The sequence below is a fragment of the Pteropus medius genome, unplaced genomic scaffold (genome assembly GCF_902729225.1).
Source record: "Pteropus medius unplaced genomic scaffold, Ma_sr-lr_union100, whole genome shotgun sequence".
Lineage (NCBI taxonomy): Eukaryota > Metazoa > Chordata > Mammalia > Chiroptera > Pteropodidae > Pteropus > Pteropus medius.
The window spans coordinates 6400756-6427267 of NW_024340698.1; the positions used below are offsets into that span (position 1 = coordinate 6400756).

General features: G+C 39.8%; 1 protein-coding gene across 1 annotated transcript in view; it reads left to right on the top strand.

Moving 5' to 3' along the window:
* Positions 1-26512, top strand: part of PLAC1 (placenta enriched 1) — a 183066-nt gene that overhangs the window by 64794 nt on the left and 91760 nt on the right. The window contains exon 2 of the mRNA XM_039875196.1: positions 6813-6919. The gene's annotated coding sequence lies outside the window, so the exon portion shown is untranslated. The remainder of the gene's footprint in view (positions 1-6812; positions 6920-26512) is intronic.

The following is a 26512-nucleotide window of genomic DNA, read 5'->3' on the forward strand; positions in this document are numbered from 1 at the left end:
ATAGTTAGGCCTGCCTTAGGAGACACATTGAGCAAACAGAACCAGGAGTTTGAAGGTGACAGCTGAATAGGCATCAATAGGAAACTGCCAGGTGCTCAGCTGATCCAGCTAGAGATGGAAACAGACAAATTCCATCTCCAGAAATAGCTCAGAGGATGCCAACAAGTCATGGGATATATGTGATAAGATGAATCTTCCCTTCCATTTTCTAGGGAGCTCAAGGTGTCTCAGGATTCTTAAACTTGCTGTGAAAACTAACGTGTCTAGTGAATAATCTTTGACATTGACTTGTTCAGCTCTTGTTGTTCTCAAGTCACTTGACTAGGCGCGTTGAAAGAATACAAAGAAATTTGTCATACAGGTTCTACTCACATGGAATTTTCACACCAGTTGGGGAAACAAAACAAGTATGGGGAAGTCCTGTCTTGTGAGGGGTTAGGTTCCTGGTGAGCCAAAAAATATAAACAAAATACCTCTCAAAACTTTCTTTGAAAGGTACTACGTTGGAGATAGATGTATCATTTTTTAGTAAGTCCATCACAGGTTTGTTTTTATTTTTTCCTCCAACATTATACCAGGTCATTATTTCTTTAGTCAGGAACCAAGCCAATACGCTTGCATTTAGGGACCATGTTGAATTTATAAAGCACATATATTCAAGCATGAGAATCACACAGTGAGAGGCCCACAGGAACCAAAGCCATCTGAGGGAAGAGCAGTTTAAGTTAACTTCAGGGCAAAGCTTATTGAGTGGAATGGTGGATAAAATTGCCCACAGAGTTTTAATTTCTACTTTGATAGATTCATATAAGAATGGTCTGTTTATGATATACCTCTCATATCTATGTACCAAGAAAGGAGAAGCCATGAGAAGGCAAGCTTCAACACTTACTAACTGTATGACTTTGGCCAACTGAACCCCACTGAATATCCATTCCCTCATCCATTAAATGAGGATAAGAATTGCATCTTCCTGACAGGATTGTTCTACTGATCGAATGCAACGATGCTTACTAAACACTTAGCCCAGTGCCTAGTAACATAAAAGCCTCAATAATTAACTATTTATATATATATATATATATATATATATATATATATATATATATATATATATAATTACTTTTATTTTATTTTTCCAGCTTTATTGACGTATAATTGATGAATAAAATTATAAGATATTCAAAGTATACATTGTGTTGATTCAATATACATATCCATTGTGAAAGGACCTCCACTATCTGGTTAATTAACGTATTCATTACTTTACATATTTATCTTTTTTTGGTAGAACATTTAAGCTCTACTCTCTTGGCAAATTTAAATTTAAATTTAAATAATATAGTGTTATCAACTACAGTCACCATGTTTTTCATTAACTCCTCAGACCTCATTCATCATACAGCTGAAAGTTGGTAACCTTTTTCCAACCTTTCCCTATTTTCCCCATCCCCCAACCCCTGGCAACCACTTTTCTACTCTGTTTCCGAGAGTTTGACTTTTTCTTTTTAGGAGTCTATATGTAAGTGATATCTTACAGCATTTGTCTTTCTCTATCTAATGCATTTCACTTAGCATACTACCCTTTAGGTCCATCCATTTTGTCACAAATGGCAGGGTTTCCTTCTTACTCATGGCGGAATAATACTCCATATTACGTATATATCACATTTTCTTTATCCATTCATCCATCAATGGACACTTAGGTTGTTTCTATATCTTGGCTATTGTGAATAATGCTGCAGTGAATGTGGGAGTGCAGATATCTCTCTGAGATCCTGTTTTCATTTCCTTTGGATATATACCCAGAAGTGGGATTCCTGGATCATATGATTAGTTCTATTCTTAATTTTCTGAGGAACCTCCATATTGTTTTCCATAGTGGTTGCTCCAATTTACCTTCCCACCAGCAATGCATATGGGTTGCCTTTTCTCCACATCTTCACCCACACTTATCTCTTGTCTTTTTGATGTTAGCTATTTTGACAGGGTGAAGTGAAATCTTATGGATTTGATTTGCATTTCCCTGATGATTAATGATGTTGAACACCTTTTCATACACCCATTTAGCCATTTATATGTCTTCTTTGGAAAAAATGTCTAGTCAGTTCCTCTTTTTTAAATCAGATTGTTTTCTTTTTGATCTTGAGTTATATGAGTTCTTCATATTTTATATATTGACCCTTCATCACATGTATAATTTACAAATATTTTCCCTCATTCCATAGGTTGCCTTTTCATTTTGTTAATGGTTTCCTTTGCTATTCAGAAGCTTTTTAGTTTGATGTAGTCCCACTTATTTATTTTTGCTTTTGTTGCCTTTGCTTTTGGTGTCAAATCCAAAACATATTGCCAAGACTTATGTCAAGGAGCTTTTTTCTGTTTTCTTCTAGGAGTTTTAGGATTTTAGGTCTTATGTTCAAGTCTTTAATCCATTTTGAGTTGACTTTTGTGTGTGGTATAAAATAGTGATCAAGTTTCATTCTTTTGCATGTGACTGTTCAATTTTCTCAACTTTATTTATTGAAGAAAATATCTTTTCCTCATTGTGTATTCTTGGCTCCTTTGTCATAAATTAATTGGACCATACATGCATGGGTTTATTTCTGGTCTCTCTATTCTGTTCCAGTGATGTATATGTCTGTTTTTATGACTATCCCATGATGTTGTGATTACTATAACTTTGTAAAATACTTTGAAATCAGGAAGTGTGATGCATTCAGCTCTATTCTTTCTCAAGCTTTCTTTGGCTATTTAGGGTCTTTGGTGGTTCCATATGAATTTAGGATTTTTTTCTATTTCTGTGAAAAATGCCATTAGAATTTTAATAGTGATTGCATTGAATCTGTACATTGCTTTAGGTAGTATGAACATTTTAACAATGTCAACACTTACTATCCATGAGCATGGGGTATATGGGGTATCTTTCCATTTTTTTGTGTCTTCTTCATTTTCTTTCATTAATGTCTTATACTTTTCAGCATGCAGATCTTTCATCTCCTCAGTTAAATTTATTCCTAGGTGTTTAATTCTTTTTAATGCAATTGTATGTGGAGTTTTCTGTTTCTCTTTCTGATGGTTTCTTAGTGTGTAGAAATGCAACCAATTTTTGTATATTGATTTTATATCCTGCAATTCTACTAAATTTGTTTATTGGTTCTAACAGTTTTTTTGCTGAAGTCTTTGGGCTTTTCTATGTATAATGTCATATCATCTTCAAAGACAGTTTAACTTCCTCCTTTTTGATCTGGATGCCTTTTATTTCTTTTTCTTGACTAGTTATTCTGGCTAGAATTTTCAGTACTCTGTTGAATAAAAGTTGTGAGAGTAGGAATCCTTGTCTTTTTCCTGATCTTAGAGGAAGAACTTTCATCTTTTCAACATTGAGTGTGATGCTAGCTGTGGGATTGTCATACATGGCCTTTATCATGTTGAAGTATGTTCCCTCTTTACCCAGTTATTTGATAGTTTTTTTTTTCATGAATGAATGTTGAGTTTTGTTAAATGTTTATTCTACATCTATTGAGATGATCATATGATTTGTATCCTTCATTTTGTTAATGTGGTATATCACATTGATTTGCAGGTGTTGAACCATCCTTACATTCCTGGAATAAACCCCACTGTTCATGGTGTATAATCTTTTTAATGTATTGTTAAATTCAGTTTGCTAATTATTTTGAGGATTTTTACACCTATGTTTACCAGGAATATTGGTCTGTAATTTTCTTTTCTTGTAGTGTCTTTATTTGGTTTTGGTGTCAGGGTAATGCTGGCCTCATAAAATGAGTTTAAAAGTGTTATCTCCTATTCTATTTTTTGGAAGAGTTTGAGAGGAATCGATATTAATTCTTTTTTAAATGTTTGCTAGAATTCACCTGTGATGTCATATGGTCCTGGACTTTAATTTGTTGGTGGGAGGGGAGGGGTTGATTATTGATTCAATCTCATTACTAGTAATTGGTCTGTTCACATTTCCTATTTCTTGATGATTCAATCTTGGTAGGTTGTATGTTTTTAGGAATTTCTCTGTGCTAGATTGGCCAATTTGTTGTCATACAGTTGTTCATGGTAGTCTCATGTCCTTTGTATTTCTGTGATATCATTTGTAATGTCTCTTCTTTCATTTATAATTTTATTTATTGGTGTTCTATCTCTTTTTTTCTTGGTAAGTCTAGATAAAGGTTTGTCTGTTTTACCTTTTCAAAAAACCAGCTCTTAGTTTGTAGATCTTTTCTATTATCTTTTCTTTCCCTATTTCATTTATTTATGATCTGAGCTTTGTAACTTTATTCCTTCTACTAAATTTGCACTTGGTTTTTTCTTATTCTAGTTCCTTGAGGTATAAAGTTGTTTAGTTGTGCTTTTTCTTTTTAGTTAATGTAGGCATTTATTACTATGAACTCCCCTCTTACAACTGTTTTTGCTGCATACCATAACAGCCCATTGTTAACTATTATAGCAAGTGGTTTATATGTGGGATATAAATGAGACATGTTTTATGTGTTAAAAAAAGTTCAGGGGAGGGAAACATAATTGGATGTGTGTTTGCAGGGAGGGGTCAGGATGAAGTGATTTTTGAACTTCACGAGGAATAGGTAACACTGGAGAATTGGAGGGGAGGGAAGGAGTGAAGGTGGAACACAGAGAAAGCCAAGGTGTAGACAAATGGGGATGCTCAAGAGTCAAGAAGTAAATGGGAGTGGGTGAGGAAGTCTTTGTAGCAGAATATTAGGAGTTGGTGTTGCAGGGGAATGGTATGGAGGTGGGGCCATGTGATTGAAGGCCTTGAAAGCCAGGTTATGATCCTAGAGGAATTGTTTGAGATTTGTACTCATGAGTGATAAGATGATAAAACTTATCTAAATATACTTTCCAAATGCAGCTTATTCATCAAAGTCTAGCTCACAGCCACTTCCTAACTGGAAATCTTACTGGACCACCTCCCTCTCCTGGATCTTACTCTTCCTTTTCTAAATTCTGTTGACACCAATTACTATTCCTCCACAATAATTTTGACCTTAACCTTTAGCACCTCATCTTGGAAACTAAATGTTTTCTGTGTGGGGGGGAGGAGGAGGGTGGGGAGAGAGAATTATCTTTTCTCTGAAGATATGGTCCCACCTTTCACTTCCTGTCCACCACACAAAGTAGGTTCAATGTAGGTGCTGAAAGAATAAGTTGTGAATTAACTCCATGATTGATGTCCATAGATATGCCTAATTGGAGCAGGAAAAACAACGTGTCCCATAGGGAAGGCAGTTGCTGGCTCTATGAAGAAAGCAGTAAAAAAGAAAGATGGACAGGCTTCTCTGTCATAGGCTCATTCCTGAAGCCCCAGAGTCAAGTTTTTTGAACATTTTCCTAAATATCTTTGCCTAAGTTAGTTGGGACCTGCCAAGCCAAACAAAACCTGGCTGACTGGCTGGGCTAACTGAAGTAATGGCTGCAGGGAATGGAGGTCTGGCTAGGGAGAGATGCCCCAAGAGCAGTTCTGTGGGGGAGACTTTAGAACTGTTTCCTAAGAGCCCAGAGGATGAATAGAAACAACCTCTATCTTTAATCATAGCTATTAAATAAAAAGGCTCTGCTGAGAAAACAGACTCTGGGAGAAAAAAAAAAGAGTCTTTGCAAAGGAAACTTCTTTTCAATGTGAGGTCAACCCCAGGAAGCAAACTGAAAAGGGACGGAGATGGAGAGCCTAGGTATGAAATAAAAGAAGAGAGCCTATTACACCCCTTCTTCCAAAGAACCACATCTCCATGTCTGTCACAGTCCATCTTTCCAAATACTCATAAAATAACTTCTCTGTGACAAATCTTCATTTGTGCAATGTGGAAGCCCGATGCTTTTTTAATATAAATTTGTATATTATCTTGGTTTGCAAAAGCCTCCAAGCACATCAACAGAAGAAACTACATAAAACAAATTCTGGTTAGGACTTGTCCCCTTCTTCATGTTTAAAATAATGTCATCAATGACAGTTCGGACCTCTGATACCTACCACCCTCTCTGGGAACCCACACTGCTTTCTGGATTCCAAGTTGAAACTGTTTCTGGGGCTCAAAAACAACCACTTCTTGGGGCTCCACTAATGAGAGTCCCATCCTTCAGCCCATTTGCCTTGTCCAGATGTTGGGGAGAAAGCAATCTAATTCAACTAATGCACATTAAGGTTTAAGTGAGATTATATATACGCACTTGCCCAGGTGTGTTTGCATTTTCGGAAGGGCCATCCTAAGGAACAGGATTCTAAACAGTCAAATTTCCAGAGTTATTTTGGGGCATTGTGTGATGAGACAAGTCTTATTGGTCCAATTTAAATATATCGCATGAGTAATTGCCTCAGCTAAGTCTGATGCCATTCTCTTCTGTTGGAATGTTCTGGCCTGTCTTGTCTCTCTCTCCAAGTCCTAGTTTCCTTCAGGGTTCAGCTCAAGTCTTACCTATAAAGCCTGCCCAGAGTGCACCTGGCTTGAATTTCTGCCCCATTCAGAGGTCATTGCTCCTCACTTGTTCCATCTGGGTTAGTTTGGTTTCCTCAAACATATCCTGAGCTCTGTGAGGGCGGCAATCATGTTTTACACTTCCTGTCTATCTTTCACAGATCCTGGCATAATGCTGGGCTGTCGAGAAGTGTATAGTGAATTTTCATATTAACAATCACTGCTATCCTACATGTTAACCAATTTGATTCACAGCAACCCCATAAGGTAGGATGTCATTACTTTTATTTTACAGGTGAATTTATGAGATAGGCACTGCTGAAAAGGAAGAAATTGATTTAAAATCTTTTCTCCCTTTCATTTCAGGAAATTCTTGATTTATCAGTCAATCCGATATTTTTGAGTTTGACTCCTGCAACCAGCACTGCACTAGGAAATGTAAAAGAGGCATACACCTGGAACCTTGCACTCAGGTCAGTCATGGAGCAGTAGCTCCAAACCTGGTTGATCATCATGAATGCTTCTGAAGCTTGTTGACACACAGAGTCCTAGGCCATTATGAGAGAATCTGATTCAGTAGGTCTGGGGTGGGGCCGGGTCTTTCTCAAAGCCACTTGAGGAATTCTGATAGTTAGCCATGATTGAAAACCACTGCTCCAGTGAGTCATATATTTTTAGGTTTGACAGCCCTGTGGAAATGATCAAGTCAGGTGTTTCCCAAAGAGGGAAGGGCATACTAGTGATGGGACTAGGACACAGTAACACTATTTTAAAATATTTATTTTAATGTACACTAGAAAAATATAGACATTTTGTAAAATTTATTTCATTGATATGATAATTTTCTTTTACTAAAAATGTATTTAATTTTGACGCATGCTATAGCACAGATGAACCTTAAAGACTATGATAAGTGAAATAAGCCAGTCACAAAAGGGTAAATACTATACGATTCCACTTATATGAAATACCTAAGTGGTCAAATGCAGAGAGGAGGAAAATAGAATGGTGGTTACTAGAGGCTAGGAAAGAGGGGAATGGAGAATTATTGTTTAATGTGAATGGATTTTCAGTTTTGCAAGATGGGAACAGTTCTGGAGATGGATTGTGGTGATGATTGCACAACATTGTATATGTACTTAATGTCATTGAACTGTACACTTTAAAATGTTTAAAATGGTAAATTTTATCTCATATTTGTTTTACCACAATAAAAATATATTCATTCATTTTTTTAAAAAAAACTTTATATTTTTATTTTTAATGAAAGTTGACATATAATATTATATTTATTTCAGGTGTACAGCAGAGTGATTAGACATTTATATAATTTATGATCACTCCAATAAATGCAGTACCAATCTGACACCATAAATAGTTATTACAACACTACCAACTGTATTTCCCATGCTATACTCTACATCCCCATGACTGTTTTGTAACTACCAATTTGTACCTCTTAATCATGTCACACTTTCACCCATCCTCTCACACCAAAGCTGACGATCATCAAAATGCTCTCTGTATCTATATCCTTGTTTCTGTTACTTGTTTAGCTTCTCTAGATTCCGCATACAAATGAAATTATATAACATTTGACTTTCTCTGTCTGACTTACTCCACTCAGCAAAATACCCTCTAGGTCCATCCATGTTATTGCGGATGGCGAGATTTCATTTTTTTTTTATGGCTAAGTATATTCCATCGTATATGTGTACTACTTCTTCTTTATCCATTAATCTGTTGATGGACACCCACGTTGCCACCGTATCTTGACTATTGTAAATAATGCTGCAATGAACATATGGATCCACATGTCCCTTCGAAGTAGTGTTTTGGGTTTCTTCAGATAAGTACCCAGAGGTGAGAATACTGGGTCCTTCTTTGTCTCTTGTTATAATCTTTGTTTAAAAGTCAGTTTTGTCTGGTTTAAGTATTCTACTCCAGCTTTTTTAGTTTGTTTCCATTTTCATGAAAAATCTTTTTTCATCCCTTTACTTTCAGTCTGTGTGTCTCTTTTGATTTGAACTGAGTCTCTTGTAGGCAGCATATGTAAGGATCTTGTTTTCTTATCCAGTCAACCACACTATCTTTTGATTAGAGCACTTATGTTTAAAGTAATTATTGATGGATATGTAGTTATTGCAATTTTATTATTCAAATACTTGATCTTTTTATCTTTTCTTCTTCTTCTTCTTCTTCTTCTTCTTCTTCTTCTTCTTCTTCCGCGTTATTGCGCGCGCGTGCAACAGTGCGCGTATGTGCGCGCGTGTGCGCGTGCGCGTGCGTGTATTTGTGCGCGCGCGCGCGTTATTTTATTTCAGTGCGCGTGTGGCTGTGCGTGTTTGCTGTGCGCTGGCTGCGTGCAGTGCTGTGTGCGTGCGTGCGTGTTGCCTGTTCTGTCATCATCGCCATCATCATCATCATCGCCTCCTCCTCAATGCTGTTTGTTTCCAATGTTTTAGCTTATGCGCGTTCACATCTTCCCGACAAATCATCTTCGCTATTTATTTTTTTTTTTGATCCTTTTCCTCTAATGTTTCCTGATATTGCCCTGAGCTGATTGATGGTTATTTTGCAGCATATCGTCTGGATCTTTTATCCGCGATCCTTCAATTTTAAATGATAGCTTTGCTGGGAACAGTAATCTTGGTTGTAGGTCCTTGCTTTTCATCACTTTGAATGTTTCTTGCCAATCCCTTCCGGTCTACAAAGCTTCTGTTGAGAAATCAGCTGACAGTCTTATTGGAGCTCCCTTGCAGATAACTGCTTTCTTTTGTGGCTTTTAAGATTCTCTCTTTGTCTTTAAACTTTGGCATTTTAACTATGATGTGTCTTGGTGTGGGCCTCTTTGGGTTCATCTTGTTTGGGGCTCTGCACTTTCTGGAATTGTATGTCTATTTCCTTTACTAGGTTAGGGAAGTTTTCAGTCATTATTTCTTGAAATAGGTTTTCAATTCCTTGCTCTCTCTCTTTTCCTTCTGGTATTCCTGTGATGTGAATGTTGATATGCTTCATGTTGTCCCAGAGGCCCCTTAAATTATTCTCATTCTTTTTATTCTTTATTCTTTTGCCATTCAGATTGGGTGTTTTCTGCTGTGTTATCTTCTAAATTGCTGATTCAATCCTCTGTTTCATCTAATCTACTGCTGATTTCTCATAAGATATTCTTCATTTCAGTTATTGTATTCTTAATTTCTGACTGGTTATTTTTTATGTTCTCTATCTCCACTTTTGTTTTCTATCTCTTTGTTGAAGTTCTCACTGAGTTCCTCAACTCTTCCCCTAAGTTCATTGAGCATCATTATAACAAATGTTTTAAACTTCACATCTGTTAGATTGCTTGTCTCTGTTTTGTTTAGTTCTTTCTCTGGAGCTTTGTTCTGTTCTTTCATTTGGGACATGTTTCTTTGTCTTCCTATTCTTCCTGCCTCCCTGTATTTGTGTTATGTAGGACTGTTATTTCTCCCAGTCTTAGTAGAGTGGCCTTATGTAGTAGGTGTGCTGTGGGTCCCAATGTCAGTTTTCTTTGGTCACCTGAGCTGGGTGCCCCAGGTATGTCCTTTGTATGGGTTTTGTGTGCCCTCCTGCTGTAGTTGAGCCTTAGTTGCTGTTTTCATGTCAATGGGAGAGATTGACCCTCAGGCTGTTTGGTTGTGATGACTGGCCATCATCCATGGAGAAGCTGTTGTGCACGGGCTGACCGTACTGAGCAGGATTCACTTTAGCAGGGCTCTGGTGCCCGCCTTGTCTGCTCTCTGGCTGTGTTGTCCTCAGTTGTGACCCAGGGTGGTGTTCTGTCTCATTGTGAAGCCGGCCACCAGGCATGCAGGCTGAGGCCTCGTGGGAGGGGCCCTGATGCAGGTCACGTTCAGCTGCAGCCTGTGCTCTTCCAGGGGCCACCTGGCATGAGCCACCAAGTAATCTTAGATGGCCACCACCTATGCTGGGCTTGGAAGTGCCTCAAGAGGCCAAGCCAAAACTGAGGCCAGCTGCTGCTAGTGCTGGGCTTGGGGCTGCTCAGCAAGAGGTATAGGGCACACTGAGGCCAGATGCTGCTTATACAGGTTTTCTGAACCTTTGAGAGATTTTAGGAAAGTCTGCAGCATGAGCCAACACAGGCCATTTGTATGGAAAAGCCACTGGAAGCAGTTTGGGTGGGCCCACAGTTAGGAGGAGCAGGATCTCAGGGAATTTCCAGGGCAGTGTGACCAGTGTTAGCTATGTTGATGGATATTCAAGTATGATGGTCACCTGAGTCTGCAAGCAGGGTGAGGGAGGACTCAACAAAAGAACAATGTCCTCTGCTAGCACTTCTATCTGGGAGAAAGCTGCTCCTCTAGCCCTTGCCCTGAAGCCAGACAAGTCACTTCTTCTCTGTATGTCCCTGACTCCTTTTTAGCTGTGGCCCCAGTACTGTAGCTATAAATGAGCGAGTTCATCAGTGGTAAGTCTGCACAGGCCCCTTAAGAGGAAAGTCTGAGACTCCCTCAGCTCTCCATCTCACTCAGCCACAATCTCTGCTTGTTTTTAAAGGTAGAAGTTGTGGGGATTTCTCTTTCTGGTACCAAAACCCTGGGCTGGGGCACCCGTTGTGGAGTCAAGGGCCCTCTCTTTTCCAAGGAGACCTCTGTAGCCAAAATATTTCTCCCGATTCTATACCATCAACATGGGTGTGGAACCAGCCCATTTTGTGTCTCCACTCTTCCTACAAGTCTCCAGGTGGCCTCTTCTGTGGGTCCCCAGTTGTAGGATTTCTGTTCAGCTAGACTTCAGGCAACTCCCAGTGATGGCTATTCTGTAATTTAGTTTTAATTTTGATGTGATTGTGAGCAGAGACAAGCACAGTGTTTACTTACTCTGCCATCTTGACCAAAACTTGATAAAAATGTATTTAAATTAAAAAGCAAGATAGAAAATTTTAAGTAAAAGTAGAAATGGATTGCAGATACAACAAACATGAATGTGCTGTGCAAATGACTGATGTTTGAGAAGCATTGTTGTAGTTTAACTCTTATTTTACTTGGGAGGATACCAAGGCTCGGAGAATGGGAGGAACTTGCCCAATGTCACACACTGAATCACAGGCAAGGCTAAGAGTTTCACCCAGGTCTCCTGACTCTGTCAGTATTTTTTCATTTATACTACCTGAGTAGTTGCTAAAATATCATAGTACAGGCAACAGACATAGGAGGTATTCCATTTATGCCAGAGAAATGGAAGAGAGCTTGATGGAGAAACTGGAAATTGACATAGGCTCTATTTTTTTAATCTGTGTTTGACATAGGCTCTAAAAGATGGAGGGATTTGCAAGTCAGAGGAGATGGAAGGGGGCACAGACACAAAGGCCTGTAAGTAAGAAAGAGTGTGGTTTGTGGTTTGTTCTGACACAGTGAAGCTGGAACCCTGGCTGGAGCAGTGGGTTTATGTTCTGAAATAATAGAGGGCTCTTGAATGGTACGTTTATTTAGACTTGATACAACAAACAATAGACAACTCTTGTAGAATTTTTAGCAGAGGTGTGACATGTGAAAAGCAAACCTGTAGGAAGATTAATTTGGCAGTGATCAACAGGATGGATAGAATGAAATCAAACCAGTGAGTGGGCCCTTCTGTGAATCCAGTCATGATGTGACAAGAACCAGAACTGAGATTGTGGCAGTGAGAATAAAGAGGCAGAGGCAAATCAAAGACCAATTTAAATGCAAGTCGAAGGCAGAACAATCAAAACTTAGTCATCTATGAAAGGGGAGATGAAGGAAAGAGAAGAATCTAGGATGACTCCATTTTTGGCCTGAATGATGGGGTCGTGGTAGTGCCCTTGACTGAAATGAAAAAAGTAGGAAGAAGAGATGGTTTAGGGCAAAGGCGAAACATTTGGTTTTAGATATAGGGAGTTTGAAGTAACGGTGAAACATTCAAGTAGAGATTGTCTCCAAAGAGCTTGAAATATGAGATTGGAGCTTGGGATAGAGGTTAGAGGTCATTAAATTCATTTTAATTCTGGATACTTTACACGAGGATGGTCTTCCAGAGACATATTCATTTTTATTTAGCATTGATTTAAAAGATCTATTGTTTTCATAAATAAATTGTAGTATAAGACTTTGAATGCAAGAGAGCAAGCATTTAAGTGCCTTCAAAGCCAAAAAACATCAAGGAAAGGGTGGGAATGGCCCAAGTGAGTAATTATAAATTTTCTCTTCTGTAAAGAAAAGAGAAAACAATGGTGTAATTTCCAGTTGTCCTTTCTTGGAGCTAAACATATATAAGGATTTAGTGTCCTTATTACCCAATGCAATCTTTCAAAAAACTGCTGGATGAGTATTTAGTAATGAACCTTTGGGAACACCTTGTATGGAATCCAGCTCCTCTGCAATTGTTGCAGTATGGCAGCTGCCTGAATGATTTATATTAGGGGATCACATAACACCACCTCATTTGACAAAGTGAAAATGGGAAGATTGACAATATTTGCCATGCCGTCTGTTACATCCTTACTCAGTGAATGAAAGGCTGTACCCGCTTAAGCATGACTGACAAAACTCTTGGTTTTGCTATCCTCTCGAAATCTAATCTCTGATTTCTGTGAGTCAAACTAATGGAAAATGTCCAAGTTGGGGAAAACAGCAGATTTAGCAGATGTTCTGGTGTGCTGTGCTTTTATGGAGAGCAAATGAGGAAATGATTTGCTCTGGACACATTTACAGAAAGAAGGACTGTGGGAGCCTTTTCTTCTAAACCTTTTTCCTGGGGTCAGGGCTGGTCATCATAGAAACTTATGACATTTCTTTTTAGCACTTTCACCTTTTTTCCTGTCTTCTGTTCCTTTCCACACAGTTAGTTTCAATAGTCTACAGGCTTACCTCCAAATGCCCAGAGCTATCATACAGCCCCAGTTTCCACTGTGAGGCTTCAGTAAAACTAATAATAACTACTGTGTATTGAGAATTAACAATGTTCCAGACATTGTGCTAGGTGCTTTTTATATGTGTTATCTTATTTAGTCCTCAAACTTATGAGATCGGTACCTCATTATATGGATTAGGAAAGTGAAGACTAAAGAGGTTAAGTAGATTTCACTAAAGCACAAACTCAAGTCTCATGCTCTTTCCATTATATCACTTTGTCACAGAGTGAAAGAAAGAAAAAGGGCATACCTTAGCCAGCCAAAGCAGCCAGATCAACTCTAGCAATCAGCAAATTCTACATCATATTTTTGAGTACCAAACTTCCCAGGAGCTCTAAAATCTAACCCTAAGGCTCCACACATGGTCCAAAAGAAACTGGGAAGACATTTTTTCTACCCTTGACATGGGTAAATGGAGAGTTTTGGTTTGACAAGAAGTTTATAGTCGCTCTTTGGATGCTTTCAGACGAGGAAATTATAACACACATTTTCCTTGGGCTTTTCAAATGATTTTGGATTTGCATTTTATTTCTGTTTAGCCACTTCCATGACTGCTTTGTGACAGAGCCTTAATGCCAAAATCCCTTTCATAATCTCTTTCGACTGATATATCAGTCTTAAGAGTAGCACAAGATTTGCTGGATACGAGGAAGCTTTAAGATTTGTACTTACCCCCCTGTTAAATTGCAAGCCCTCTGAAAGAGTCAGCACTGGCCTTGAGTGCATGGCTTTCTATATAGATCAATGCAGAGCTCAAACTAAGACCCACTGTCTTCTATCTATGATTTGTAGAAGGTTGAAGGGAAATCTTTTAAAAATTATAGTAATAATGCAAATGATATCCTCTACTGACCCACCCTGAGTAAGACTGGATTTCAAAGTGTTTGACCAGCAGTGGATGGGCTCATACCAAGTACTTCACACTCTCTCACCTGGTCCTCCCTATGCCAAACAAGATGGCTGATTGAGATCAAGGAAGATGTCTAGCCAGAAAAAAGCATGTTTCTTTGTTTACTCTTCAGTAAAACTAACCAGCCCACATAAGAGTCAAACTAGTGATTCAGCCTTTCTTGGTACACCCTTGGTTTGGCATTGTACTCTGCAAGACATACTCTTGGCCACCAACTTTCCTATATTCAAACCATAGAATGACAGAGCTGGAAGAAGACTCCTAACTCATATAGTTCTACTGTTGGTTGCACAGACAGAGGACAGAGAAGCTCAGAGAAGGAGATAGATTTTCTCAAGGTCATGCAGTGAGTTAGTTGTCGGCTGAAACCCAGATGTCCTGGTTCCTGGATGAACACTCTTCCACTCCACCACATTGTAACCTCATCAACCACAGACCTCTGATTAAAGGCCTCTTGGCTTACATCCGTTTCAACTTCCAAAGTATTCTAGCTGGCTTTTGGGACTCACTGGGTAATCCAAAGCCATTTGGATAGTGCTTTGGTGTCGTCCTGGATTGTTCTTCCCAGATCAACTACAATCCAGGCCAGGATGGAACACTGCCACAAAATCAGTCCCCCCGGTCTCTGCACTATGAGTAAAGGAAAATGAATGTCTCCATCTTCTGTCTGGGGCTCTCAGATTGCTGAACAAATGTCTGTCTCAAAATGACTCCTTAGATCCTGGACAGGGAAAATTATCAGTTACAAGCCCTGATAAGGGAACAAAAGCTTTTAGAGTGCCAAAGAGGTGCTGTTGCCTACCTCTCTCTCCTCCACAGGACCAAATGTACAAAGTGTTGAATTTTCCTTGTCAAAGAAGATATGTACAGAGTCCCTTACTTGAAACATTCTAGTGAGCCCTGTGTTTTTGGAAAATTGGCTTTAAAGCTCAAGCTTGAGCTTTTCTAAGAAAACCTTACCTGTCCTTCCATCTGGCACTAGACTCCCAACACAGTTTTCCCATTCATATGAAATAAGCAATATTTCCTCAGCCCTGACTAAAAAAAGAAAAAATGACATTTCATCTAGTCTGCTGTGTTCCATACATTTGCATGTTTCACCTCCCTGTATCCACAAACCTGTGGCCCAGCGTGGGAACTATTTTTGGAGCTAACCTAAGTGAAAGTACAATGGCATTGGAGTGAGGAATTTGAGAAGGTATTTCTATGTCTCTGGTGCTAGGCTCAGCTCCTGTTTCATTCTAAGCCTCAGCTCAGTAAAAGTAATGATCTAGTGTTACTGCCTAATGCTACAGATGGTTAGTTCCTGCTGGGTCTACTTTCAACAGCTCAAATATAGCAAGAGACACAAGTTAGAGCATGTTCCTCAGGAAGGGCACATGACATGTGGCCACTCATTCAGCAGGGCCAAAGCTACTCCTCTATAGAGGCTGACAGCTGTTCTGATGAGGCCTTCTGGAGGGGCTAGGCAGCCTTCCAAGATGGGAAAAGCCATTTTTTTCTCCACCATTACCTTCTGCCATAAAGAAGTTTAAGTAAGGCTGTCTGTCCTCTTACATGGTTCAAGTCAGGGATGGCCCTGCATATACCCTATGGGATTTGAGGGATATGCCTAGAGCTAGCTTTTGGCAAAACTGAAAGAGATGACCATCTGCACATTCTAATGTAAAGGCTGTCCATTAGGGATCTAATTATTTCTCCTCCCCTGGCCATTATGCTGTCAGAAATCTTAGACCACATATGTAAATTATGGATTCTGCCATCTCCACCATTGCTTTCTAAGGAAAACTACATAGCCTATAGTTCCTTGCTGAAGAAAATGGCCCTAGACTAGTCTTTGAAAATTTAGTGGTTACTTCTTAGGTCATAGGTGAGCACCTGACCTAAGGGCAGTCGATCTATCAGCTGGTAGATGACCTATGGATGAAGTGCCTAACTAGAAAAATCATACTCAGTTGGACAATGGGAATTAGCTAAGACATGTGACTTGTCTCCATGGAATGTAAGTGTAAAAATACTGAGATTTTTAGTTTATTAGTAGCAGAAGTATAAATGAAAAGGCACTATATCAAGCAGAGACCAACTTCAGTGTTGTTGTTGTTTTTTTTAGTGGAAGAGCACTTGATAACATTCTGGCTATTGAAGAGATGATGAAATTCAATCCCCAGAACTCTTAGTTCCTGAATGATGCCAAATTCTGAGTTCCCATTAGAAGTTTTGGAGGGACATGAATTTGTCTTTATGGTGCTGGGGGTCAGGTTGAGCTATGGAAAAGGGATCCTTCTGTGGAGGGTGATGGGGTAAAACTCTTAGTACCAGGTGGGCTTCTTTCCCTTGGAATTTAATTTAGACTATTGATAAGACTTGGTCAGCCCACCGATCTCTTACATGTCATATAAAAGTCTCATCCTCAAGCCTTTTCACCAGCTCTATCCCTCTGCCCAGTTCTAGCCCAAGATTGATCATCATTTGTTGTAGCAAGCTTCTCATCAAGATGACAGGAAGATCATCTTCTCTCTTTCTGACTGGGCATTCCAATTCAGGTTAATCCAGCCAGGCAGTGTACAAGGGGCTTCTGTCACTTTGTCTTTAATGAGCATGCCAATTTATCTTTTTCCTTTAGATCTAGGGCAATATGACTGCAGATGGTAAACTCAATTTTCAGGCCCTATACATGATACTCACACAGACTAACACTGGCACCAAGAGGGGTTGGACACAAAGCCAGTGTTGACTTGTGGTAGTTTCAGAAGCAAAAGGCCCTTCATAGCATAATAGGTATCTTTCCAAGCCTCTTGCCACAATAGCTATAGTGAGTGGTTTTGCAGTATTTTTTAAGTCATGTAAATAGTCCATGTTTAGGCTCAGTGTTATGGACAAGATTCTGGAAGAACCCTATCGCTGACTTTACCAAAAGGTAACCCTAGTATCTCTTTTTAATCTTGGCTGAATTAGCCTGTGAAGGGAAACATATAAAGATAAATGATACAGGGCCACTGTTTGCAAACCTCTGGCAATCCACGGTGGAAAAGATTTGTGACACTCAGATTTTTGTACCATTATATGGTGATAGCCAGCCAGAATTTCTTCTAGAAAAGGATCCCAGATTCTAGACTCCCTTGAGTAGGCACATCTGAACCAGCTCGTGAAATTCATCTCTCCACTTTTGATGTTTATAATGGAGGGTAAGTAGGCCCACAATGATGGAGAAAGGGTGCTGTAGCTGACATCTCTAAGATCTCTGCAATGGTGGGAGAAATGGCTATGAAAGTTCTGGGATGACTCTAGAGCCCATTGGACTAAGCCAAATCCCATTCCACTGCTGAACCCACACTCCAAAAATCAATTTTTCAGCTTCATCTATAGGAAAAGTGAAAACTTTGAAGTTATGTACCATTTGATTTTTCTTAGTTTACTAGGACTTCATGAAAAATTCTGGAGATGGAGGAAGGGAAGAGAAAGCATTGAAATTGAACAAACGAATCACATACAAAATAATATTGCACACATTTCCTGGGCTTATCTCTACTACCTGTGAACTGGACAAAGATGAAAATGACATATTGGTTTCACAATTGAAGAAGTCATATGCCCTTTTGCTTTATCTCTACTTACTATCTACATTTGATTTATGTGACACTGCCCCTAGGCCATCAGATTAGCTTACATTTTATAGTCAAGAGCAAATAGGGAGGTGTTTGAGTCACCCATGGCGAGGCCAGCCTTCAGGAGATGCCATTTGGCCAAAGGGTTCTTACTTTCTCCTTGAGACCCTTGGAACTTGTATTAGCTTTCTTGCCTCCTTGACTAGACCAGCAGCCTGGGCTTCATGCCCCATCTAGCTGCCTTGTGAAGAGCTTCATTTGGTAATGGCCCTGTTACCAGATAAACTGAATCAAGTTTATAAAAGCACAGAACATCTGAGTCAGAAAAGGCCTCAAAAATCACCTTGCACAGGATAATGTGAACAAATAAATATAGGAGAAATTGTAGAATTATCAGATCACCATTTTGCAACCATTGTCTTAATAATGAATTCAGGCAATGATCATAAGTATATGCTGAAACTCTAGAGTACAAGGCCATGTGAGTTTAATTTCTTGTTTATGGTGGTGTCTGTGCAATTTCTACATTGTCAAAGTACCTTTTCCCCCTTGAAATTACAATCCTAACATCACCAATAATGGAGCAAATTAACATAATGTGGCTCCTGATATAATGCATCAATAAGAACACAACATCTTTTATGTAGCATCTTTAAAATTAAAAGGCAAGAAAAAAGCACCCTGTTGTACTAATTGGGAAATTGATACACAGTGAGGAGAAGGAACTGAATAAAAAACTGGATTAGAATTCTTTCTCCATGCCTTTTGGTGTGCCAGCTAGTTCCAAACACAATGATGTTGTTGCTGCTGCTGCTGCTGATACATTCATTTTTTTTTCAACAATTTTTTTTGAGTTTTTATTACGTCCTACATACTGTGTTTGGTACTCTGGAGTCATCAGTGAATAAAACAAAAGTTCTCTACCTTCATGGCGCTTATATTTATCTTCATTTTCCAACTTAATCTTCTTCATCTCAATCCTCATCCTTGCCACTTCATTGTATTCATCATCTTTTAAATTTGTAGAGAGACTCCTTTTTTTAACAACCAAAATGTTTACTACTCATTTGATTCTCATCACACACAGTATTGTGACAGCGTAGGGACTATAGTTTGGTTATTTTACTGTATTGATGGCCACTAATGAATTTGGGTAGGTTCCTCCATGGTAGAATAATTTTCAGTTTCCCGGAGAGCCTGTGGAAACAACAATGATACCCTAACGAAAAACAGCTAATGCAATTTCAGCCCCCTAAGAAGAGGAAATGACCCTCTGCCCTTCTTTGAAGAGGACCTCTTGGCATGCAGAATTTTACTGACCCGGTCATATGAGTTTGATTGCAATTCTTCCCCCAATTTACTTGTATGATTCTGAGCAAGTCTTAGCCCCTTGAAATTCAATACACTCACCTGTACAATGAAATGATTGACCAGTGGGCACTGGAATGCTTTTCAGTTTTCTATTTTAGTAGGTTTGATTCCTCCTGATTTCAAGAAAGAAGGAAATAGCTATGACTGAAGGTACAGTGACTGCTGAAATGGCCCTCTGCACCACCATGTCTGCCCTGTTCTAATTACAAGTACAGTGTACAAACACTTGGATACTGGCCTTAAATAAGGCAGCCAAATGAAAAGTCTAGAATCGCAGCGAATGCCCCACATATAGAACAGATTTTCCAGTCTACAAACTGCATCATTTTCTCAAGAGGCTACACACAGTGATGTAGGGATAGGGGAAGGTGTTTTCTTTTTTTTAAGAATACTGGCTTATACAGAAGCTCTTCCAGAGACAAAGAAATGGCTAACATTTGAGGTGGAACCTGTTTCCCCTTTTCTCTCCTTTTATTGCTCGGTAGAACTAGGGCACACTGGAATGTGATGTGAAAAGCCAGGCAGTGGAGTAGCTAAGATGGTGCACCTGGCATCAGGCAAACCTGAGTCTTCATCTCAGCTCTGTGATTTGCTGGCTGTTTGAACTTAGTTAAGTTACTTAACTTCTGATCCCTAGTTTCCTTATCTGTCAAAGAGAATAATAATGGTACTACTTCCTAGAGTCATAACGAGGATTAAATGGAGTGATACAAATAGAGCACTTAGAACAGTGGCACTTAGTAGGTTCTCTGTCAGTGTTAGGAGAGAAATTTCCAAATCAAAATGTTGAACCACAAAAATACCCATGTCCTTTTTGAAATTTTGGGTGATAGAATGTTTGAAATTGGGGCTTTCCTAGAAAAATCTGTTTCTGTGCCTAAGAAGTAGCTTGTATCCTGCTCTTTGCCAGCTAGTCCTGAAAATGATCCTTAGTGGCTTGACCAAGTAGAAATTTACCTCTTATTGGGGGAAAAAACAGACTCACAGACACCAGGACCTGGCAAGAAGCTTAGAGAGCAGCTAGTGCAATCCACCTCCTCCCCACCTTCACCCATAGCCAACCAAAGGACTCAGAAAAAGGAAGTGAATTGCTCAAGGTCACACAATAAACTGGTTGTGAAGTGTTGGTTGCTGCCTCTTGATCTTTTTCCTAAATCTTTTACAATTAAGAGTTTAGAAAGAAAATGTGTGCAGCACAAAACAGTTTAAAAAAAAACCCACAAATCCAGGAGACTTAAGCAATTCTCTCAGAGTTTCTCAACTTCAGCACTATTGACATTTTGGGCCAGATAACTCTTTATTGTGGGGCCTGTCCTGTGCATTTTAGGATATTTAGCAGCATCACTGGCCTTTACCCACTAGATGCCGGTAGACTTCCCCCTCCACCTGTGTGGCAGCCAAAATTGTCTCCAGACATTGCCAAATGTCCCCTGATACAGGGGGCCAGGAGGGAGGAGTGGCAAAATCACCTCAGGTTGAGAACCACTACCGAATAGGAACAGTACTGTAAAAGCGGCTTACTTCTCAGCCCTCTTCTCAACTCTTAACTGTACTGTCCCCAGTGGTGATACCATCTGGCCCCATGGTCGATGTCTCTGAAGTGGGTATATCTAGCTTTGACCTCTCCTACCCACTTTTGTCTCATATATTCATGGCCTACTTGACATCTCTCTTGCACATGTAATAGGCATCACAGTCAATATGTTCAACACAAAACTTCTGATTCTTGACTTTTCCCTTTCCCCATCTCATTCTTGCCCGTGTTCTTTTATTCATTTTATGCATGCCCTTTTGTATCAGTTTCCTGTGGCTTCTGCAAAAAATTACCACAAACTTAGTAAGGCTTAAAACAACAGAATTCTCTTACAATTCTGGAGGCCAGAAGTCCAAAATCAAAGTTTCAGCAGGAACATGCTCTCTCCAAAGGCTCTAGTGGAGAGTCTTTCCTTGCCTCTTCCAATTTCTTGTGGCACTAGGCATTGCTTGGCTTCTGGCTATGTCACTCCAGTCTCTGCCTCTGTATTCACATGGACTTCTCTTTACCCTGTGTCTTTCCTCTGTATGTCTCTTATAAGGAAACTTATCACTGGATTTAAATCCCACCCAAATAATCCATATGATCTCATCTCAAGATCTTTAACTTAATTACATCTGTAAAGACCCTTTTTCCAAATAAGGTCGCAGACTCTTGGGGTTAGAACATGGACATATCTTTTTTGGGGCCATCATTCAACATATCATGCCTATTATGGACCAGGAATGTTATAGGCACTGGAGATGCAGTGGAGAGCAAAGCGAAGTCCCTGATCTCATGAAAATTATACTAGACTGCAGGGAAATAGATAATAAATGGATAATTATATAATATAAAATACCAACATAAAATATATAACACCAGGATATAATTAATATAATGATGTATAGTATAATATAGTATAGTATAGTATAGTATAGTATAGTATAGTATAGTATAGTATAATAGTGCTAGGAAGAAATATACAGCAGGAGAAGAAGACAAGAAGATAGGAAATGACAGGGGCTGCTACTTTTGATAGAATGCTCAGGGGAAGCCTCCCAGAAGAGGTGGCATTCGAGTAGAGAACTGAAGCCCGGGAGCAAGGCATGGAAGTTCTGGGGGAAGGTGCTAGAGGCAGAGTGAATAGAAAGTGCAAAGACCTTTAAAAGGCTCCTTCTTGGCATGTTTGACAAAAAATAAAGAGGCCAGGGTAACTGTTGCATAGGAAGTTACCAGAAGAGTGACAGGAAATGAGTTTGGAGGGTTATCAGGAACCAGAGCACATAGGAGGAGATTGTGGGCCATGGAAAGGACTTTGGTTTTATTCTAAGTATTATGGGAAACCTTTAGATTAAGGCTGAAGATCAAGGGGGTGACATGGCCTGATTTGCATTTTGAGAAGATCAACCTGACTGCTATGTGAAGAACAAAGTGTAGCAACAGGGCAAGTATTTAGGGAGTCATTCTGGATTTTTCTCTTTTCTTATGCCTTACATCTAATCCATTGGAAAATCCCGTTGGCTTCATATTCAAACTATATCCAGAGTCTCACCATCCCTACCACTACCATCCTTGTCCAAGTCACCATCATCTCTTGCCTGGACCACTATAACAACCTATTAACTTGTTTCTCTACTTTAACCTTTGCCTCCCTAGTCTATTCCTAAAACAGCAGCCAAATCAATCTTTTAAAATCATAAATCAGAACACATCACCCCCTAGTTTAAAACCCTCAATGATTTTTCAGTGTACTTAAAATCTAAACACTCTACCGTGGTCCCGATTTGATGACTCCCATGTACCCTTTCAACTCCATTTCCTAGTATTCTCACCTGCACTTGCCACATTCCAGCCACTCTGGCTTTCTTTCTCTTCATGGAATTATTTCAGCTTATTCCTAACTCAGGGCCTTTCCACTAGCTGTTCCCCTAGTTAGTAATATAGGTGTTCTCAGTTCCTCCAAGAGGCCTCCCAGATTACCCCCATGAAAGTAGAACCCTGACAGTCACCATATTTTCTTCAGAGCACCTATTACTCTCTGAAATTACATCAGGTATTTGTTTAATTTATTATGTATTTATATGGTTACTGTTTATATGTGTTTCTCTCCACTAGAAGGTAAGCTTCTTGAGGCAGAGTTCATGCCTGACATGTTTAGTGCTATATTCTTAGCAACTAGCACAGTGCATAGCACACAGTAATCCCTCAGTTAATATCTGTTGAGTTAATTGACCTTTCTTGTGATACATGGCTGCCTGAGAGCTTAAGGACCACCTAGTGGCTAGGCATCACAATCATTTGGAGGGCTTTTAAAAAATCCATATTGCCAAGGCCTCTTCTACCCACTAAACCAGAGTCTAACAAGGCAGGGTTCAGAAGTCTGTATTTTGAACAAGTTTACTTCTGTAACAAATATTTATATACTGCTTAGTGCTACTGTCCTAAGTATTTTGCACATATTAACTCATTTAATCCTCACAATAATAATTCCAATATTCCCTTTTTACTGATGAGGAAGCAGAAGCACAGGAAGGTTTAGTAATTTGCCTAAGGTCACCCAGGTAGGAAGTAATAGAATAAGAATTCAAACCCAGACATTCTGTACTCTTAACCAGTATTCTATGCTGCCACTGCACAGTAGATTCTGTGATCAGCTCTGTTTGGGACCCACAGATAAATTTTCTCCTATGAGGACAGTGAAGCCCAGATAAGAGAATGGACTTCTTTAAAGCCACAGTCATAAATGAGATAGGTTTTGTGTTCTCCCAGCTAGTGAGCATTCCATTCTGTCTAGTCATTCTGTATACTGTGAGGAGAGGGGCCCAGAGTGTGCTACCCACATAAAATCCCAGTTATAAGAGGTTATCTATTGTTATCAGTTGCTGCTTGTCAGGGAATTCAGGAACACACCCTGGCATTGGGTTCTCTGGCTGTTTCCCCAGGAATAAGTACTAACTTAAAGTCAGAGATCCCCTTCCCCCAGAACACAGTTAACAAAGCCAAAGGCATGGAAGCCTGGATCCATGGGTATGGACTAGTTGAGGATGGTATGCAGGAGCAGTGTAGTATATGTGGTGCAGTTTATCCACTCCAGTCATAAAAAGTGCGCCAGGCGTAGGCAGCCTCCACACACCCCCCGCCCCACCCCTGCAGCCCCACTGAGGGAACCATGAGATGGACCAGCCAGATGACATACATCAATTACTCTCCAAGGAGACCCTGGGCCAAACAGGCTTTTCAATTTCCAGATGCTTTTTAATTAAAATAAAGGCCACTCTGTAACCTGACTTTGAATAGGCAAAGTTTCCTTAGTAGAATAAGTATACAAGTTCATCCTTTTTCCATTACTTTTCATTGAGCAACTGAAAGGTTTGTAATAAATTATGACTTGAGTCACGTGGCAGCAGGGGGCAAGGAAGGGTTAAGTGACTTATGGAAGGTCACTCTGCTAAAGAAAGAGTCCTTTGTTCTTGCCTCCCCTTTGGATCCTGGCTCTGCTAGTGTGCATCCTACCTTTGGGGGAGACAGAAAGAGGCTAGGCTGCCTCACTCAGAACAACAGAGGACTGGGCAATAATTTAGTGATCTTGTCCATCTGGGAATTCAGGCTGTCCATTTCTGCTTTGAAAGGAGTATTGTGAGCTCAGATTTTCTGTATTGGTTGTCCATATCGTGAGTTCCGACTGTGCCTCATCCTCTCAGAACAGAGGCAGTAGGGGGTTAAAAGGCCAATATTATTTCTCTACAGGTTACAGTTAGAAGAAATGTTTGGGGAAGCCTATGGGGAAACAAACAAACCTCACCAGCTTTTGACTTAGATTCGCTTTTCCTTGAATTCCAGCATAGTAAAGGAGGAAGGGGCCAGATGGCAGCAGTGGGCTCTGCTGAGATGTGATAGCTTTACTTTTTATTCTGGATTATAAACCAGCTCAGCCATTAACAGAGTTCGGCAACAGTGACCATCTACAGGCCCAGAACAAAGCCTGCTGAGCTTAGATTGCAGAGCTGAATGTGATCTCAAGTGATGACGAATTCAGCTTCCCTGTCTTAGACGAATTGATGTTGTTGTTCTCCACAACAACATCAATGAATCGGGCAACTGAGATCCAGGTGGTTTCATGATTCATCCAAAGATCTGCTGCCAAGAATTGAGGAGAGTAAACAGTAGGTGTTCCCTTGATCATTTTTCCATACTAAACATCCCAAACTCCTATCCTGTTTGGGCAGAGCTTTTCCTAAGTTCTCTTTTCCCCATTCTGCTGGAAAATTGAGTTTAATCTGTATTGCCAGCTTTAGAGACAGGAAGAGGAAGGAATGAGAAACCAATGAGAGAACCCATTTTCAAGTTTTCCTTGAATGCACCAAAATTTTTTCAACCTGGAAGTGCCAAAGCATTTTGTGTGGTTTATTTTAGGCCATGTGTAAGTTAAATAACTTAACCATATAAAAGCCACTCTATAAGCCATAGGAAAGTGGAGAATCCAGTTAACCTGTGTTTGAGAGACTGTTGATGTTTGTTTTTATAACTCTAAATTATTCATTCCAGTGTACCGCAGAAACTTGGGGGTCACTGTACATGTGACTGAGGTTATGGGAAGAAAGCTCTAGAAATGAAGTTTATTTTGTATGGAGCCCTTTCTTTGGCCTTCTTTTACTGGATGTGTGAGCTTTCTTTGTTTCTCTACTGAAGACACAGAAACATCCCCACCCACTACCCCAACCTACCTATTTCTTTCCTGAGTAGCCTTTGGGATGAAGGTTCTCTTGGCTTTGCAAAGACTGAGGGTATCTCCATGAGTCCTTTTCAAGCTTCCCAAGAGACTTTGAGGTATGAGGCTGAGAAAATGAGTTTTAGGATTCCGTGCTTAGAATATTTTCCATATGTCATCCTGATGCTAGAATTTCTGGGGAAGATCCATGATATCAGGTCTTTTTGGATAACCTTGGTGTCTACCCATATCCATTAAACTTGCGAAATATGGCCAAAAGGCCATATCCTAGGTGGCTCCCAAGCGGGCTCTTGGGCCAGGATTTTGGTGTCCAAGATAAGTATCTTGTGTTTCACCCCTGTGGGGGATTTTTATAATCATATCCAACAGATGTGAAGCTTCAAAAAAGCAAAGAATGGTAGCCTTTAGAAATATCCATCTGTTGAACATTTTCCCTTTCATCTCCAGAATAGATAGAGACTGTGTGAACAATGCTGCTCAGCCCTGCACTAGATTACAGTCACATTTTTTCTCATTAACAGAAGAGTAAAGACAAATGAGGAACATTTGGGGATTGGCCAGCAGTTCCTAGGTCACATTGTTTGAAGCTCTTTAGGCCCTCATTCTGGGATTAAGTTATGTCAGAGAACAAGGTGAGCCCCCTTTCTCCCTCTGCAGATGGAGATCAAAAGGCAGTATCAGCTTAACCATTCACAAATCTCTCCAGGGGTTCACACTATCAATAAACACTATCTCTTTGCTACCAAGGTGGCAATCTGGAACAGCCTTATTCAGCCAGAGGGCTTGGGGACTAGAGCGGATACTGCATCTTATGCCATTTCTCATTTGGTATCATTTGATCCACTAAATCTCTCTGTTTGTGTAATTTAAGTTTTAGACTGTGATGAGGCTTTTACATGATAGTTTCTAGGCTGAACAGAAATGGTCATGGAATAATGGGCCATTTCCTTTCTCACATCCTGTCATAAATCCATTCAACTTTTTCTTTTTCCCTCCCTTCCTCCTTCCTTCCCTCCCTTCCTTCC